Genomic DNA, 16,365 nt, shown 5'->3' on the forward strand with positions numbered 1-16,365 from the left:
TAAGGGGGAGACACAGAGACACAGAGGAAGAGGTGATGTGGTCACCGAAGTAAGGATGCAGTTACTAGCCAAGGAGTGCCACCTGTGAGCTGGCAGGGGTGAGGACAGAACAGGTCCTCTCCTGGAGCCTGCGGAGAGAGCATGGCCCTTCAGATACCTGATTTTGCAGAACTGGGAGAGAATAAATTTCTGTTGTTTGAAGCTGCACGGTTTCGAGGCGCTTTGCCCCAGGAAACGAACACAGATCCCTCTCTGTTGCCAGCCCACCCCAGGGGACATCCAGAGGGTTGTCCAGAGGGTTGCACCTTGACCCACTCTGCTTTGTCCCCTCTGTCCTCCTCCTACCCTGACACACCGCAGCCGAGACATATAGTGACTCTCTGTGGGGAGCCTCTAGATGAGACCTCTGTGTCCAGGGGGCCGGGGTTCGAGTCCTGCTCTGCTACTTTTTAGCCTTGCATTGTCCTCACCTGACAAATGGGAGCAACAGCATCATGAAGGCCTGAATTCACCCACAGAGGTCTGCCTGGAGGGCCCGGCACAGAGTAGGCTCTTAGAAATAGCAGCTTCTGCTCCCCACCGTGCCCAGGTGGGGACGTGATCTGTGGAATTCACCAGGGAGGATGAGCCCCGCCCTTGCATCACAGGATGTCATGGATGGAAAGAAGGAATGACAGGAAGACTGTTGTAGGTCTTGCTACAGAGGAGAATCTTGGCCCCGGCCAGCTTTGGGGGTGGGGGTATGTCTGGGCTACAGTCCAGCTTTTGGCACCGGGTGGGGGGGGCACAACACGCCGTACTCTTAGGGTTAACAGTTAAATACGGGATGCTCAGTAAAATCAGAATTTCAGATAAACGGCAAATAATTTGGTAGTATAAGTATATCCCAAATACTGCATGGGATATACTTAATGATACCAAGTTATTTGCTGTTTATCTGAAATTAAGCGTGGTGGGGTGTTTTGTGTTTTTATTTGCTAAGTCTGGCAACCTTTCATTTGCTAAAGCTTGCTTCCCTCCACTAGGATTTACGGCCAGGTCTTGTGAAGAGGCCATCCACCGACCTCTTGGCTAGAGAAACACAGAGTCATCCCCTCACCCACCTCGGCCTCTCTCCACCTCCCACAATTTGGCTCTTTGTGCGCCATGGGCAGAACACTCTTTCCCGTTACACCTACGCCCCCAAATATGAGGAATCAATGGCAATTTTAGGGAGAAAATACAGGTGTTGTGGGAGAAAGACGGAGTGAATTCAGAGTTCATTAGGCAAGCTAATCAAGTTGTCCAGCCGTGCCTTGCTGCTTCTTGGAGCCATCTGGCCCTCCTGGATCAACGCTGGGCCCAGTGGGAGGTGTTTTCAGTGGAGGAGGAGCACAGAGATGCCCGCAGGTAACAGGACGGGAGACCCTGGCAGAGCCCGGAGGCCCTCGGAGTTCATCACCTCACGCAGGGCAGCAAGCTCAGTCAGGACCTCCCGCCAACTCCCATACTCCTTTTCTCTTGAGCTTCCTGCACAGGAGAAAGAGGACCAAGGGCTGCCATTGGCTGAAGAGCGTCTGTGTGTCGTGGGCTCCCGCCACCCTTCTGGGCGGTGAGTCGGCCAGACCACATTCCTGTGCTCCCAGAGCTGATAGTCCAGACTGGGTGAGGCAGTCAGCATAGCAGCAAGGACTTTCAGAAGGACCGGCTTCCCGAGCTGCAGGACTGCTATGGCCCCCACCCAGTTCCCTGGCAGGCCCGACCCCCTCATCCACAGGGGCCAGCGATCCGTTGTCTTGGTGGGCACCAGCACCAGGCAAATTTATCCTTTGCTTGGCTGGCACGTCAGACCCCAGGGTCAGAGAGTAGGCTCGCTTGCCCACCAGAGCCCAGCTGCTCTGGATTCTCAGGATTTCCCTCCCACCACCTCCCTTCTCCCTGCAGAGCGTACTGTCTGGGCCGAGGTGCCAAATGGCCACCCAGAAGCTGCAAAAGCTCTTCTGTCCCTGTCCTGTATGTGTCTTAGCTTTGGTTCCCCAGGAGCAGACCCGGAACAAGGACTCAGGTGCAGGTGGTGACTGGGGAGGTGCGCCAGGTAGGCACGGATTAAGGATTAAGGATTAAGGAGAGCAAGGCGGATAGGGACTCAGTGAGGGGCGTGTTAATGAGCGGGCTCCCGTGGGAACTGGGACTCACGATTGTCCCACCAAGAGACGATTTAGCTACTTCTCATCCATGTTCCTTTCCTCCACAGCTGATGCTGATTCCAAGGGTGTTAAGTCCCCGGATTGCCTGGGCTTCTCTGACCACGGGCTCGGCTCCTTCCCGGACACCAGAGGCAAAGCTGCCAGTGTGTCCGGGGGCTGCCCGTGGGGGCGGGTGAACCCAGAGTCATCTCCCCAAACTGAAGCTCTGTCCCCATTAAACGCTAACTCCCCAGCCCCCTCCTCCGGCAACAGTTGCCCCCCTGGCAACTACCATTCTACTTCCTCTAAACATTTTACCATCTGACTCTCCTAGGTCCCTCATATAAGTGGAATGATACAGTATATGCATGTTTGTGCCTGGCTTATTTCATAACATAATGTCTTCAAGGTTCATCCATGTGGTAGCATGTGTCAGAATTTTCTTCCTTTTTAAAAAAAAAAAAAATGTTTATTTAATTTTGAGATAGGGAGCACCAGTGGGGGAGGGACAGGGAGAGAGGAGGTCAGAGGATCCAAAGCGGGCTCTGGGCTGACAGCAGAGAGCCCGATGTGGGGCTCAAACTCATGAATCGTGAGACCATGACCTGAGCCAAAGTCGGACACTCAACCAACTGAACCATCCAGGCACCCCTAGAATTTTCTTCCTTTTTAAAGGCTGCATAATATTCGATGGTAAGTATAGACCGCATTTTGTTTATCCATTCACCTGTCAATGGATACCCAGCTTGCGTCTACATTTTAGCTATTATGGATAATGTGATGAACACGGGTTTACTCACCAGGGATTTCTGAAGAGATTTGAATGAAGGGTCTGTTGACAGAGTTAGGGGCAAAATGGAAGAACCAACAAAAAATGATGATACGCCCAGAGACTCCCAAGAGTGGAAAGTCATTACCACCTCCAAGGCCTGATGGGCAAGGTCAAGGAGAGGAGGTAGCAGAGTCCAGGGAGTGTTTGGGGCTGCTCAGCAGGAACTGTAGCTTCTAGAACCACAAGGAAGCAGAGGGGTGGCAGGCCCATTGGTGATGGGGCAGTGATACCCTGACATCCTTCCTCCAGCTATCTGATCTGGTGAGGCCTTCCAACAGAGCCTGGGTGTGCACTGGTCAGCTATTGTCATTATCATGCTGGTAACGTGACATTCAGTGGCTTCAAACAACAATCACTTATTCTCACATTCAAGGATATTCCGATCAATGGGGCAGCTCTGCTCCGTCTATCTCATATCTCGTCCTGTGGCCCAGCCGGTACCCAGGGTGCGTCCTTGTCGTGGCCGAATAGAAGCACAGGAAGGCAAGCGCATTTTAGCCTGAGTTCCTCACGTCCGCTGGCTTCCTGTTGGCCAGGTCAGTGGGTGGGGAGGACCACTCTGCCTGCCACCAAGCCACGGCAAGGGCATGGGGGTGTATTTCTGTTATTGGGGAGTGAAGAATCAGGAGCGGTGATCCATCAACTAGGGAAGGGGGCGGATAGTCCTCAGAGTCAGGTTCCGGAAGCCCAGGGAGGTGGGGTAGGTGGATGGGCAAACAGAGTGGGGAGTAGGCCCCTTTCCTCTGCAGGCTCATCCCACCCCCTCTCCACGTGAGTCTGCATAGTCCCCCCTCCCTGCCACCAGCACACATGTCCTGCAGAGACTTAGCATGTGGTGCTCTCGGCCGCCCTGGTCAGAGGCCGGAAGGGTTAACTGGAGAAGAGTGCACCGAATCACGGAGACTTTTTCAAAGACTTGATAAATAAATCACCACTCATGTTTAATTCAAAGCCCCCGCTGCCAACAGAGAACACAGGGAAGAAGCGATCTTTCAATTAAAACAGCTCTGAGGGGCTTCTCCTGCTCTCCTGGGGCTTTCTGGCCTCTCCCTCTGGCTGGAGGAGGCCCCGGCAGGGAAGGCCAGCGTGATTCTGCAGTGATCCCAGGACAGCTTGGAACAGAACGCAGACCCCTCATGTGGGCTGTCTGGGGTCCCGGCCTCGGCTCACGGGCCACCCTCCTCCCCGATCTCACTCTCCCAGATTGCCCCTTCCGGGTTCTTCTCAGAACCCGGTTTTCTCTTCGCCATAGCTCACATCCTTATGCGAAGTTTTTCTTTAGGTTTTCCTTGTTTCTTTATCGTCTTTCTCCCCGGCTAGAATGTCATCTCCATCAGAGCGGAAACTGGGTTCATCTCGCTCCCTGCTGAATCCCTAGCATCCAGGAGAGCACTTAGTAACACAGTAGGTGCTCAATAGCTGTGTGTCTATGTTTGCACCTTCCCACTTCTAGGCTAAACACCCCCAGCTCCTCCATTTTCGAGCACGAAGCAGGACCTGGAGCATCTCCTCTGCTCCCTGGGTTCCCCAAGCGTAGGTCTGAGCAAGAAGGTCAGAGGAATGTGGGGCCCCATGTGGCAACAGGCCGGCACCATGCTGAGCACTTTGCACGGATGGACCAGCCCGGCACCACCAGAGCCCATTTTACAGATGAGCAAACCAAGGCACATTGAGATAAAGTCACTTTGGCCAGGTGGCACCATTAGTAAGTGTGGTGGAGGCAGGACGTGAACCCGGGCCCAGGGCATCCAGAACAGGAACCCTGAGTCACTCTTCTCAAAGGTGAGAGCTTTTTATAACCAGCGGGTGCTGTGAGGGTTGGGTTACCACACACCTCAGGAAACCCCAAGTGGCAAAGTCAGGACTGGAGACTAAAGAGAGACCGACTATTCTTGTAGGCTGGGATCAAAATAAACTCTCAATCAATAGTTTGGACTTAAAACCTAGTCTTTCATGTTTGTCAAAAATATATCCTGTTCCCAGGATAGCTCTCTCTTTTAGGAGTGATCTAGGTGCCAGCATTCAGCACACCTTAGGTGATTTATCTCAGCAATATCATGCAATTGATATTTTTTAAAAAGATTTTATTTTTAGAGAGAGAGAGAGGAAGCGTGTGAGCAGGGGAGGGGCAGAGAGAGGGAGAGAGAGAATCCCACACAGAATCCATACTCAGCACAGAGCCCGACTTGGGGCTGGACCTTACCAACCGTGAGATCGTGACCTGAGCTGAAACCAAGACTTGGATGCTCAGCTGACTGAGCCACTCAGGGGACCCCATACAATTGATACTTTAAATCTCCATTTTCTCTGTAAGAAAACTGAAGTCCCCCAAAAGTCGAATAACCCAGTCATCCCCCTTGGGAGTATCAGAGTTCAGACCCCAGAATCATGTTCTTTCTACAGCGATCCCATAGTAATTACGTTGTTTGTTGTAATCATCCTCACCAACATTTAACGGACACTTACTGGATGCCGGACCGTGTGTTCAGCAATTAGAGTTGTTAACTCATTTGATCCTAATTACAACCCTAGGAGGCAAATACTATTTTTATCTCCACTAATTACAACCCTACAATAAAAAAAAAAAATTATCTCCATTTTATTTTTTTTAAACATTTTTTTATTAGTTTATTTATTTTGAGAGAAAGAAGGAGCTGGGGAGGGGCAGAGAAAGAGGGGGACACAGGGTCCGAAGCAGGCTCTGTGCTGACAGCAGCGAGCCCAGTCCAAGGCTTGAACTCACGAACCATGAGATCATGACCTGAGTCCAAGTCAGTAGGTTGAGCGTCTGACTTATGATTTTGGCTCAGGTCATGACCTCACGGTTTGTGACACTGAGCCCCCCTGTCGGGCTCCGTGCTGGGATTCTCTCTCTCCCTCTCTCTCTCTCTCTCTCTCTCTCTGCCCCTCTCCTGCTCGCACTTTTCTCTTTCTCTCTCACACAAAATAAGTAAATTAAAAAAAAATAAAGATGAGGAAATTAAGGTCCAGATGGTTAAGGAACTTTTTAAAAATGTAGGTTGTATTAGCATTCAGGGGTGTTGAGGCCACCAGATCAGGAGACAATTGCCATTGAAAAGATAGGTTGTTGGGGCTTCCGGGTGGCTCAGTCGGTTGAGCGTCCAACTTCGGCTCAGGTCACAATCTCCTGGTTTGTGGGTTCGAGCCCCGTGTCAGGCTCTGTGCTGACAGCTCAGAGCCTGGAGCCTGCTTCGGATTCTGTGTCTCCCTCCCTTTCTGCTTCTCCCCTGCTCACGTTCTCTCTCTCTCTCTCTCTCTCTCTCTCTCTTTCAAAAATAAATAAACATTGAAAAAATTAAAAAAAGGAAAGATAGTTTGTTTCTCATAGTTCCCAAGAGGCCATGCCACACCATGCCACGCTATGCAGGTTACACGGGAAATCACTATCATTGGTCAGAAGGCAGAGGCAGTTAGGGGGAAACATGGGCGAGAGACTTTATTGTGGCTTCCAGGGGAAGGCGGGCTTAGGACTGGCTAGTTTGAATAAGTTCAGAAGGCTCCGGGGCTTAGGGCTATCGCTAGTTGTCTGGTACCTGGCTGTGGGGTATTGAGGGCAGGGGGTAGCGGCCCAGAAGGTGAGAGCCTGATAGACAAGGAGGTTGAGGGTATGAGCTCCAGACTGGTTGGTATGCATGTAAAAGACACAAGGTGAGCACTTGAGAGGCCCCAGGAATTGGCTTAGCCCTGGGATGGGCCAGTCTCTCCAGGGTCAGCAGGCTCCAGATGTCAAAACGTCAGCAGCACATGGTCCCCCGAGGCCACCCAACACAGGATCGGAAACCTAGGTGGGCTGGCTTCAGAGCCCATGCTCTTAGCCCGTCTACAGTGAGATTTTCTCTCTGCAGCAGAGACCCGCTAATGCAGCTTGGGGAGAGCTCAGGGGAAGTGACCGCAAACACTGATGTCTGAACAGAGATGAGCCGGGGGAGGCTGCAGGTGGGAACGGGGGGGGAACAGGAGCCAGGAAGACTGTTTGGGGCTTTCTTCAGGCAGACAAAAAGTCCCCGAGAGGCTGGTTATGAGCCAGCATTGCTGTTCATACTATTATTTCAGTTTGGGAGAAAACCAGCCACACCTGATGGCAACGTGAATCCCACCCCCATCGCGAAACAGCCCAAACTGGATCCAACAGACCCCACTGCCTGGCTGGGCCGCATCCTGATTGTGTTCTGACACGGGAGCGTCACCACCGAGTTTCCAGATTATTTGGATAATATGCCTTATTTGGGACAGGCAGCTGGAACAGAGGAACAGCCTGCACTGAAATAGCAACATCTGTTGAAACCTCCCAGGAGAAAAATTCTCCTTTTGTTGTATATTAAGTCATTAAAACACAAAAAAGGAAAACGGACATTAATTTCCCCACCATATGCAGACAATATTTTAATGCAAAGGTACCAGGGGAAGTGTCGCCTGCCTTCTGCTGACAGTCTGTAGAAGGAGTGTCAGGCAAGGGGGGGGGGGGGGGGGGGGGGGAGGGTGACCCTCCACAGGAACCAATTTGTCCCCTGCAGACAGGGGACCAAGGAGCCTGGACTGGCTCTGCTCAATCCCATATTCTGAGTTTCTTTCTGCTTCCTGGGTCTGAGCTTGGCTCGGAGCTCTGGGGTCTGCACCGGGGTCTCGGGCTCATGCTTAAATCATTGTCCCAGATCATTTTCTAATTTTATTTTTTTAATATAATTTATTGTCAGATTGGCTAACATACAGGGTGTTAAGTGTGCTCTTGCTTTTTGGGGGTAGATTCCCGGGGTTCATCACTTACACACAACACCCAGTGCTCATCCCAACAAGTCCCAGATCCTTTTAGAGGCCACGGTCTCCCCGAACCTGGGTTCCCTCACCTTCTGATGGCTGATTAATGACACTCGTTCTTCCTGTCCCATCGTGCTCATCCAGATCACCGCACGCAGAGTGCGCAGTGGCTTTGTCCAAGCTGGCTCATGAAAGGTTCTCTTGTCATGCGACCCCTTGTTGCAGGGGCTTTTTGGCCCACTGCCTCTAATACCCTCTGCCAGGGTATTAGCCCCTGCACTCTGCCTGGTGAGAATGCAGCAAATGCTCTGAGCCACTGCCTGTTTCTGTATTGAGGGAGCAAATTACCCACGGGCCCGTGCCTCTGTCTTCTGCCTTCCCTGACTTCCTTGGTCCAGACAGAACATCCTTCCTGCTCCATCCCCTGGGCACAGGGGCCCCATCTCTGCCCTGAGCTGGACATCCGCCCAAACAGCTTCCCCAGGCAGTGCCTTCCAGGCCAGGCCAGCCCTTAGCAAAGCCTATTTGCATCTTGAGTATCAGCCCTCACACAGCCACTGCCTTTTTATTTTTATTTTTTTAAGAGAGAGAGAGAGAGAGAGAGAGAGGCAGAGGGTGGGGGGCAGGGGGAGAGAGAGAGAGGCTCCCAAGCAGGCTCCAGTGCAGAACCCCCATGGGGCTCGATCTCACGAACTGTGAGATCATGACCTGAGCTGAAATCAAGAGTTGGATGTTTAACCAACTGAGCCACCCAGGCGCCCCAGAGCCACTGCCTTTTGTGTGCCTGGGACAGCCCTCATGAGTGGATAAAAGCCAGCGTCTTCCTTCCAGAATGCCCTTGATGCTCTCTCTTGGGGAAACATGGTATTCGTTTTCTACCCTAGGAACAAAAAGCCTAGAACAGAGTGTCGTTTGCAATGGTAGCAATCACCCCAGGAAGGATCCTGGCTCTTGTTACTAGTTTATTGAGTAGTTTACCTGGAAGAGCATATTAGTCAGGTTAAGCGAGGCTCTATGGCAGTAATAAACACTCCCAAATCTCATGGCTTTAACCCAGTTGATGTTAATTTCTTGCTCACATAAGTTCCGTGGCTGGTCCAGGTGACTCCCCAGACAACCTTCCTCTGTGTGTTGTCCTGACGGATACAAGCTCTGTGGTCTTCAGTCTCCCCGTCAGCACGACCTTCCCAGGGAAGAGGGGTCCTGGAGAGTCACACTAGCTTTCACAGGGTTTCACATGGAAGGTCACATGACCCTGCTGCTCCCATTTCATTGGCCAAGGCAAATGACACATCCATGCCTGGTTCCAGAGGAGGGCAGGAAGGTGCAAGCATCCTCGGGGTCAGAAGGAGAGGAGAGGTGGAGGGTAGGGGGCAGTAGTAATGCCCCCCACAGCCAGCCCCTCGCAGCGCTCACCGTGATCCAGCTGCTGTGTGTGAACCCATTGAATCCTCACGGTGATCTACTCTCATCCCCCTTCTACAGATGAGAAAACTGAGGCTCAGGTGAATGAAGTGACTTGCCCAAGGCCTGCACAGCCATCCAGTGGGTGCCCCCTCCAGATGAATAGCACTGATAGGGACACAGAAAGCAGATCCCGAGCTTCTTGGATTCCCCCAGAGCTGGCTGGGGCTGGACTCCAGTCTCCTCGGAGGGAGAGGGGGCAGTGGTGGCAGTGGCCCAGCAGGGTATAAACTGAGATCAACACCAGATTCCCAGCTCTCCTGCGGGGAGCAGCTTCTCTGCAGAGACCTCAAAATCTTTGTCCCAGTCATGACGCGGTTGAGCCACTGAAAAAATGGAAATTTCTACCCCTAAAACTCTCTGGACACTCTGGTGGTGTTTTAAAGTCAGAATTCTTGGGGCGCCTGGGTGGCGCAGTCAGTTAAGCGTCCGACTTCAGCCAGGTCACGATCTCGCGGTCCGTGAGTTCGAGCCCCGCGTCAGGCTCTGGGCTGATGGCTCAGAGCCTGGAGCCTGTTTCCGATTCTGTGTCTCCCTCTCTCTCTGCCCCTCGCCCGTTCATGCTCTGTCTCTCTCTGTCCCAAAAATAAATAAACGTTGAAAAAATAAATAAATAAAGTCAGACTTCTTGGCTTTTGACAAATTGAAGTTCATTCTAATGCCGTTTTCCAGGGCCCAGCCCAATGCCCCCTTGATGAGCAGCCTCAAAAGTGTGCAACACCATGGGCTGTGGAGGCCAGGGGTCAATTATTTTTATTTGCTCATAAGAAGCTACAAATCCAATAAATGGTAGATGAAATAAGTAAGAAATGTCTTTGCATCATGAAACAAGGAGCCTGGGGAGGGCTACCCATGGATGTCATCAGAAATCCAGATTATTTCTACACTCCTACTTTGCCATCCTTGGCATGGGGATTTGACCTCATGGTTACAAGATGGCTGCTACACCTCCAGGTATCATACCTGGACTCCAGACAGAATTAAAGGGCAAAATTTGAAAGGCTGAATTTGCTCCAAGAGCTTCTTCCTGGTTCTTTTCGCTTACACGTCGGTGGCCAAAACTGGTCACTTGGTCACTTCTAGCTGCAAGGAAGTCTGACGAGATGAGTGTTTTAGCTTTCCATTCTCTTTGGGAGAGAGAGAAAGCAGGTCGGGAATGGCTCTGGGCACCGGATGCTCTCTGGCTGCCAGAGACAGGCAGATCTGCCAACATCACTTACAATGACCTTGCACAAAGTATTCCTTTGAACTTCTATTTATTCACTTGGAAAATGAGGACAATTACAGCGCCTCCCTCCCAGAGTCGCGATGCCTGGAATACATCGAAATACATGGTAAATATTATTTTAATTATTACAATGGGAAAACAATATTTATGTAAAAGGCAGGCAGCAGACCCAGTTCCTATATTTCTGGAAAATTACCCAGCTATCCCAAATCACACAGAAATGTATTCCAAAAGTCCCTGTAGAGGTAGCTTAGAGTTCTGCTTGAAGAGGCCTGAGGGTGAGGTGGAAACCCCTAACCTGCTTCCCTCCGCAACCTGTAGGGGAGCAGAGCAGGGAGGAAACAGAAGGAGAGTGTGACCGGGGCGGGGCGCTCCCAGGGCCATAGCTCTGAGCCTGCCTGGCCCGTGCAGGACTCATGACCGGATGAGACAGAAGAGTGACAGAGCCGCAGGAACCCAGCCGCCTGCCTGGCCCCCCCTTACCACCCCCCCACCCCCCGCAGAGCTGGTACCCTCCCCACCCCCGCTCACTATGATGCATTTTTTTCTTGGAACAAACAGATGAAAGATGAAAGAAAGCTGGGGGCGGCTGGTCGGGCCACTGGAAACATCTCCGAGCAGGAAGCAGCAGCTGAACTGACTGCCCTTTGGAGCCGCGGGCTGCAGCCCTGGTTGCCCTGGGGTTCCTGGGGTCGCGTGAGGATGAGAACCAGAGAATGAGAAGAGCAGGCAGGCTGAACTCCTGGGGAGGAAAGTTCCAGTCTTTGCTCCTCTGGCCCAGGGAGCCCCAAGGGGTCAAGAGTGGGAGAACGGATGGATCGACCATTGGGCGCCCCCAAGACCATTCTGGTTGGGGTTTGTCTCCTAGGAGCCCTGTCACCGCTGATCCTGAGGAAGGGACGTGAAAGTGTCCTGGGGTCGTGTAGAGGCAGCAGCCACGATCCGTGTGGGCCGAGTGGGTAGACGCAGTATCCAGGATGTTGTAGGTGCTCCAGAAATCGGGCTGGGGTGGCAGATGTCAGGTGCCGCTCCAGGAAATGCACACAGCCACTACTGAATTGGCTGGATGCCTGGCCTGACTCCCTCTGATGAGCGACCTCTGTCCTGCCACCTCCCCAGCTGGCCCGCCTCCTCCAGTGTGCCTATGCAGCAGGAAAGCCAAAGGGGAACTAGAAACAGAGCATCCTGACTGGTGAGGTCACGCACGCCTAGTGAGCATACATTGAGCACCATCTGTGTGCACGGCCCTGGGCCAGAAGGGGTCAGCGCCCAGCGTTGGAGGCTGCCAAAGGTCTGTATGCAGCTCGCGATTTTCATTTAAAATCTGCTGTTTTTCATCTCCGGCACGTTCTTCTTAGAGACGACTCATGGAGTTAGTCACTCAGAGAGACACAAAGGAGAAATTAAATTAGGAGTATTCCTGTCCTAATGGCAAATCCAAACAGACACCAAGCAGCTGGCTCTCTTGGGGAATCAGCCTCCCCCCGTGAGGTTGGATTTGGGAAAGAAACCAGAGGCTGTTAACTGACACATAGGGCCTCCTTCTGGGGCCTGTGGGCTAAGCTGGGACAGGGGGAATAGTGTCCATCCATCCATCCCTCCCCCAGCCAGCCCCCCCCCCTCCCCAGAGCCTGACCCATAAGCAGGTTTGACTCATTTATTTGAGCTTCCCATCAACCTCCAAGGTCATTCATGCCTCAGGCCCTTTGCACTTGCTCGGCCCTCAGCCAGGGAATGGGTTCTCCCCCAGATCTTCACAAGGCCCTTTCTCAGGCTTTAGCTGTCAGCACAAATGTCATGACGTCCTAACTAAGAGTGGTCACTCAACCCCTATGCCCTTTCTCCTGTTTTATTCTTTACAAACACTTACCTTGAGACGTCTCCTTCTCCGCTGCTGATTTGTTCACTATCCTCCTCCCTTCACCCGGGAGCGGGTGTCGTGACCCCAGTACCCAGAAGGAACGTGCACGTGGTAGTGCTCAGTAAACATTATCGAGCAAATGAAAGAACCCTATTTGGCAGATCATATAACGGAGGCCCAGAGGCTAACACAGTTGCCAAAGTCCACAAAATGAGTCAGTGCCAGGATTCAAATCCAGGTCTTGGGTCTCCACATCTTGTGTTCCTTCCATCTAGCCCCACTCTCTTGAAGTTTCCAGGCTTCTTCTTGTTTCTGTCACACCTTACCCCTCCTGGGTCCTGCTCCCTTGAGAAGGGTAGTGACCTTTGAAGCCAAGCATCCCACCTCCCTGGGAGGCGTCTGGTGCATCGACTGGGCCCAGAGGTTGGGCGGCGTGGCCTCTGAGCTCAGTTCTATCACTCACAGCCGCTCGACCTTGTTAAGTCGCTTACCATCTTGTGCCTCTGTTTCCCCTTCTGTAAACTGGGGGTGATAGTCATATTGCCCCTCTTAAAGAACGTGTAACAGTTAAATGAAGTCATACACATAGAGCCTCAGAACTGAGCCCTACACAGAGGAGCAACAAAGGAACGTCGCTGTCATTGTAGGGATGGCCTGTCCTCCTAGCCGTCTTGCCCTGAAGGCCACACGGCATCTCCCGCCAACCCTCCACCCTCCCCACACGCCACTGCTCCCCTCAGCTGCAGCACCTGCCACGATCCCTGAAGCCAACGAACTAACGAACCACATCCTCCTGGTGGGAATGCTTTCCTTCCTCGGAAAATCCCTCTCCACAGCCGCCTCCTCTGAGAAGCCTTCCTGGATTCCAAGCTAACCCTGGAGCGATACCACAGGGAGGTCAGGTGGCAGGGAGCCAACTCACAAGCCACGTGGAGCCATTTTAGAAGCAAATCCTCCAGCCCCGGGTGAGACTTGCCACTGATGTCTCAACTGCAACCACCTGGACCCTAAGCTGGAACCACCCAGCTGCATCACTCCCAAGTTCCCAAGCCACAGAGAGCAAGATCGTAAGTACTCTTGTGGGTTTTTTAATGTTTGTTGGTTGGTTGGTTTATAGATTTTATCTATCTATCTGTCTATCTATCTATCATCTATCTATCTATCTAGATTTATTTATTTATTTAATTTTTGTCCAAAGCTTTTATTCCCATGCTTGGTACAGTATCCATACAAGCAGCTGGCCCTAAACGGTAGTTGTTCTCAAATAGGTCACTGCCACACCTCGGCCAGGTGAGTTAAATTCATGCAGCCTCAGGACCGAGACCAGCTCCTGTCAAGTAGACCGCGGTCCTCAAACTGCTCCAGGCCCCTCACCGCCCTCCCTTCAGGGCCCCCCACGACGCGGTTAACCCGCAGGTCCCGGTGATCACGGAGAGGACAGCACTTCCACAAAAGGAACAGGAACGTGCGGACACGGAGTAGCAGGGCCTATAGGACGTCTCCCCGGGACCCTTTCCACAAGGACCCCCACCCGCTCGCAGCCGGGTGTCCCAGTGTCGCTCACGGTTACAAGGGCCGCCGGGGGGGAGGACCTGGCGGGCCCACTTATGCGCAAGCGCATGCGCGCAGCCTGAACCTGGCGCCACGCGCAGGCGCGGCAGGGGCTCAAAGGCAGTGCGTAATGTTTATTTATTTTTGAGAGAGAGAGAGAGGGTGCAAGCGGCCGCGCAGAGAGAGAAGGAGAAGGAGAATCCCGAGCGGGCTCGGGCACTATCAGCGCAGAGCCCAACAAGGGGCTCGAACTCACCGACTGTGAGATCATGACCTGAGCCGAAACCAAGAGTCGGATGCTTAACCCACCGAGCCACCCAGGCGCCTCGTAAGTACTCTTGTTTTAAGCTAAGTGTTGGGATGACTTTTTAATGCTGCAATAGATGACTAATGTCGCGTATAAAACCCCACCAGAGGGCACTGCACGCTGATGGGGTGACTGCGAGGTGGTGCTCCGCCCGAGTCCTGGGGTGTCCCCATGGGATTACTTCTCGTATCTCACTCTCCCACCCCATACCCTTCCCTCCCAAATAAGCCACTTGTCCTCAAATCCTTGTCTCTGAGTCCGCTTCTAGAGGCCCAAACGAAGACACAGGGAATGTCAGTCTCCACCATGTGGTCCTGCCTCCTCTCTGAGTATCACTGCCTGGGGGGGGGGGGTGGGGGGGGGTGGTTTCACACACACAGCTTATCCAGCCCTGAGGGTCTGCTTCTTCTATGGGTCTCTCACCTCCCAGGAAACTCACCTCCTCTTTCCTGAGCAGAAAATCCCTCCTGAATCCAGGCTGGTGTCAGCACTCAAGGCCTGAGGATCCCAAGGGCACCCCAAACCCTTCCCTGTCCACTCCTGTTCCCAGCATGCGTCCAAGAGTTCCTACCAGTGTAGAGAATCTGCCCTTCACTCCCGCTCTGCAGCTGGCATAAATACAGTCTCCCCACAGTGGATTAGTTTTCAAATGCGTGGAGATGGTGCGATAAATACCTTTTAAATTCTTTTTTAAAATGTGGGGTGCCTTTGCACCCCAATGTTTATGGTAGCACTATTGACAATAGCCAATGTATGGGAAGAGCCCAAATGTCCATCTACAGATGAATGGATAAAGAAGAGGTGAGATACGTGTGTATGTACACAGTGGAATATTAGCAATAAAAAAGAATGAAATCTTGCCGTTTGCAGAAATGAGGGTGGAACTAGAGTGAAATTAGAGAAAGACAAATATATGACTTCACTCATGTAGAATTTAAGATACAGAACAGATGGGGGCGCCTGGGTGGCGCAGTCGGTGAAGCGTCCGACTTCAGCTCAGGTCACGATCTCGCGATCTCGCGGGATCTCGTGATCTCGCGGTCCGTGAGTTCGAGCCCCGCGTCGGGCTCTGGGCGGATGGCTCGGAGCCTGGAGCCTGTTTCCGATGCTGTGTCTCCCTCTCTCTCTGCCCCTCCCCCGTTCATGTTCTGTCTCTCTCTGTCCCCAAAATAAATAAACGTTGAAAAAAAAATAAAAAAAAAAAAGATACAGAACAGATGGACATAAGGGCAGCAAAAATAATATAAAAGCGGCGGGGGGGCGGGGGCAAAGCGTAAGAGACTCTTAAATATAGAGAACAAACTGAGGGTTGCTGCAGAGGTTGTGGGTGGGGGGATGGGCTAAATGGATAAGCGGCATTAAGGAATCTACTCCTGAAATCATTGTTGCACTACATGCTAACTAACTGAGGTATAACTTTAAAAAAAAAAAAAAAAAGTGTGCCTGAATTCATTCAAATAGCTGTTTGTTCTCTACTGGTGTCTCCATCCACAGGCTAAGTGGATTTTTCTGACATTACAAAGGGGTCCTCCCCCTGATTAAGGTTGGGGCCCCGTGGTGCAACATAGGCCATTAACCCAGGGTAGCAGTGTGGTGACAGCCATGGGCAGTGCCAGTTCAGGAAGGGAATTGGGAGGTGGGGGAGGCTACCTCACAGGTGATGTCCAGGTTTCCCCGGATACGTGAGACTCCAAACGGCGATCTTGCTGTCAGACGTGGGGTCTGATTTGTGTTCTGAAGTTGAGGTCACTGAGGCCTCGGTGGCATCTGCATCAGCTGTCCCTGTGTCAGGACTTTTTGCCTCGGTCCTGGTTGTTGATTTTTCTGCTCTTGATTTGGGGGGGGGGGGGGCTGCAGCATCTGGGACCCCCAACAGGTCTGTTGTCTACAGTTGTGCAGGGTCATAGACACATGGTCCTAGAGGGTTCCATGCACAGGGATTTCTCCAGAGCATTCCTGCCTTCCTGTTATTCTCATGCTTTTCATTTGCTTGTCTGTGTCCCTCCAACCCTGAGCCCCATGTGAGCTGAGTCTTTATCACCCCTGTGCTGCGTGCCCAGCTGAGGCCAGGCCATCAACACGGCCACCAGAACCATCACACCAGCCACACGTGTGATCTAAATTCTCTCAGAGCCATTTTAAAATAGCAAATGCAACAGAGGAGATGGATTTTAATATTAT

At 52.2% G+C, this 16,365-nt stretch overlaps 1 non-coding gene across 1 annotated transcript; it reads right to left on the reverse strand.

The window, feature by feature from the left end:
* Positions 1-13,877: 13,877 nt before the first annotated feature.
* On the reverse strand, positions 13,878-14,004 carry LOC121017861 (small nucleolar RNA SNORA76). Its single transcript, XR_005784930.1, has one exon. It is a non-coding gene; the product is annotated as a small nucleolar RNA SNORA76 (small nucleolar RNA).
* Positions 14,005-16,365: the final 2,361 nt, after the last annotated feature.

The sequence above is a fragment of the Herpailurus yagouaroundi genome, unplaced genomic scaffold, assembly GCF_014898765.1.
Source record: "Herpailurus yagouaroundi ecotype Mexico unplaced genomic scaffold, PumYag 216, whole genome shotgun sequence".
NCBI lineage: Eukaryota > Metazoa > Chordata > Mammalia > Carnivora > Felidae > Herpailurus > Herpailurus yagouaroundi.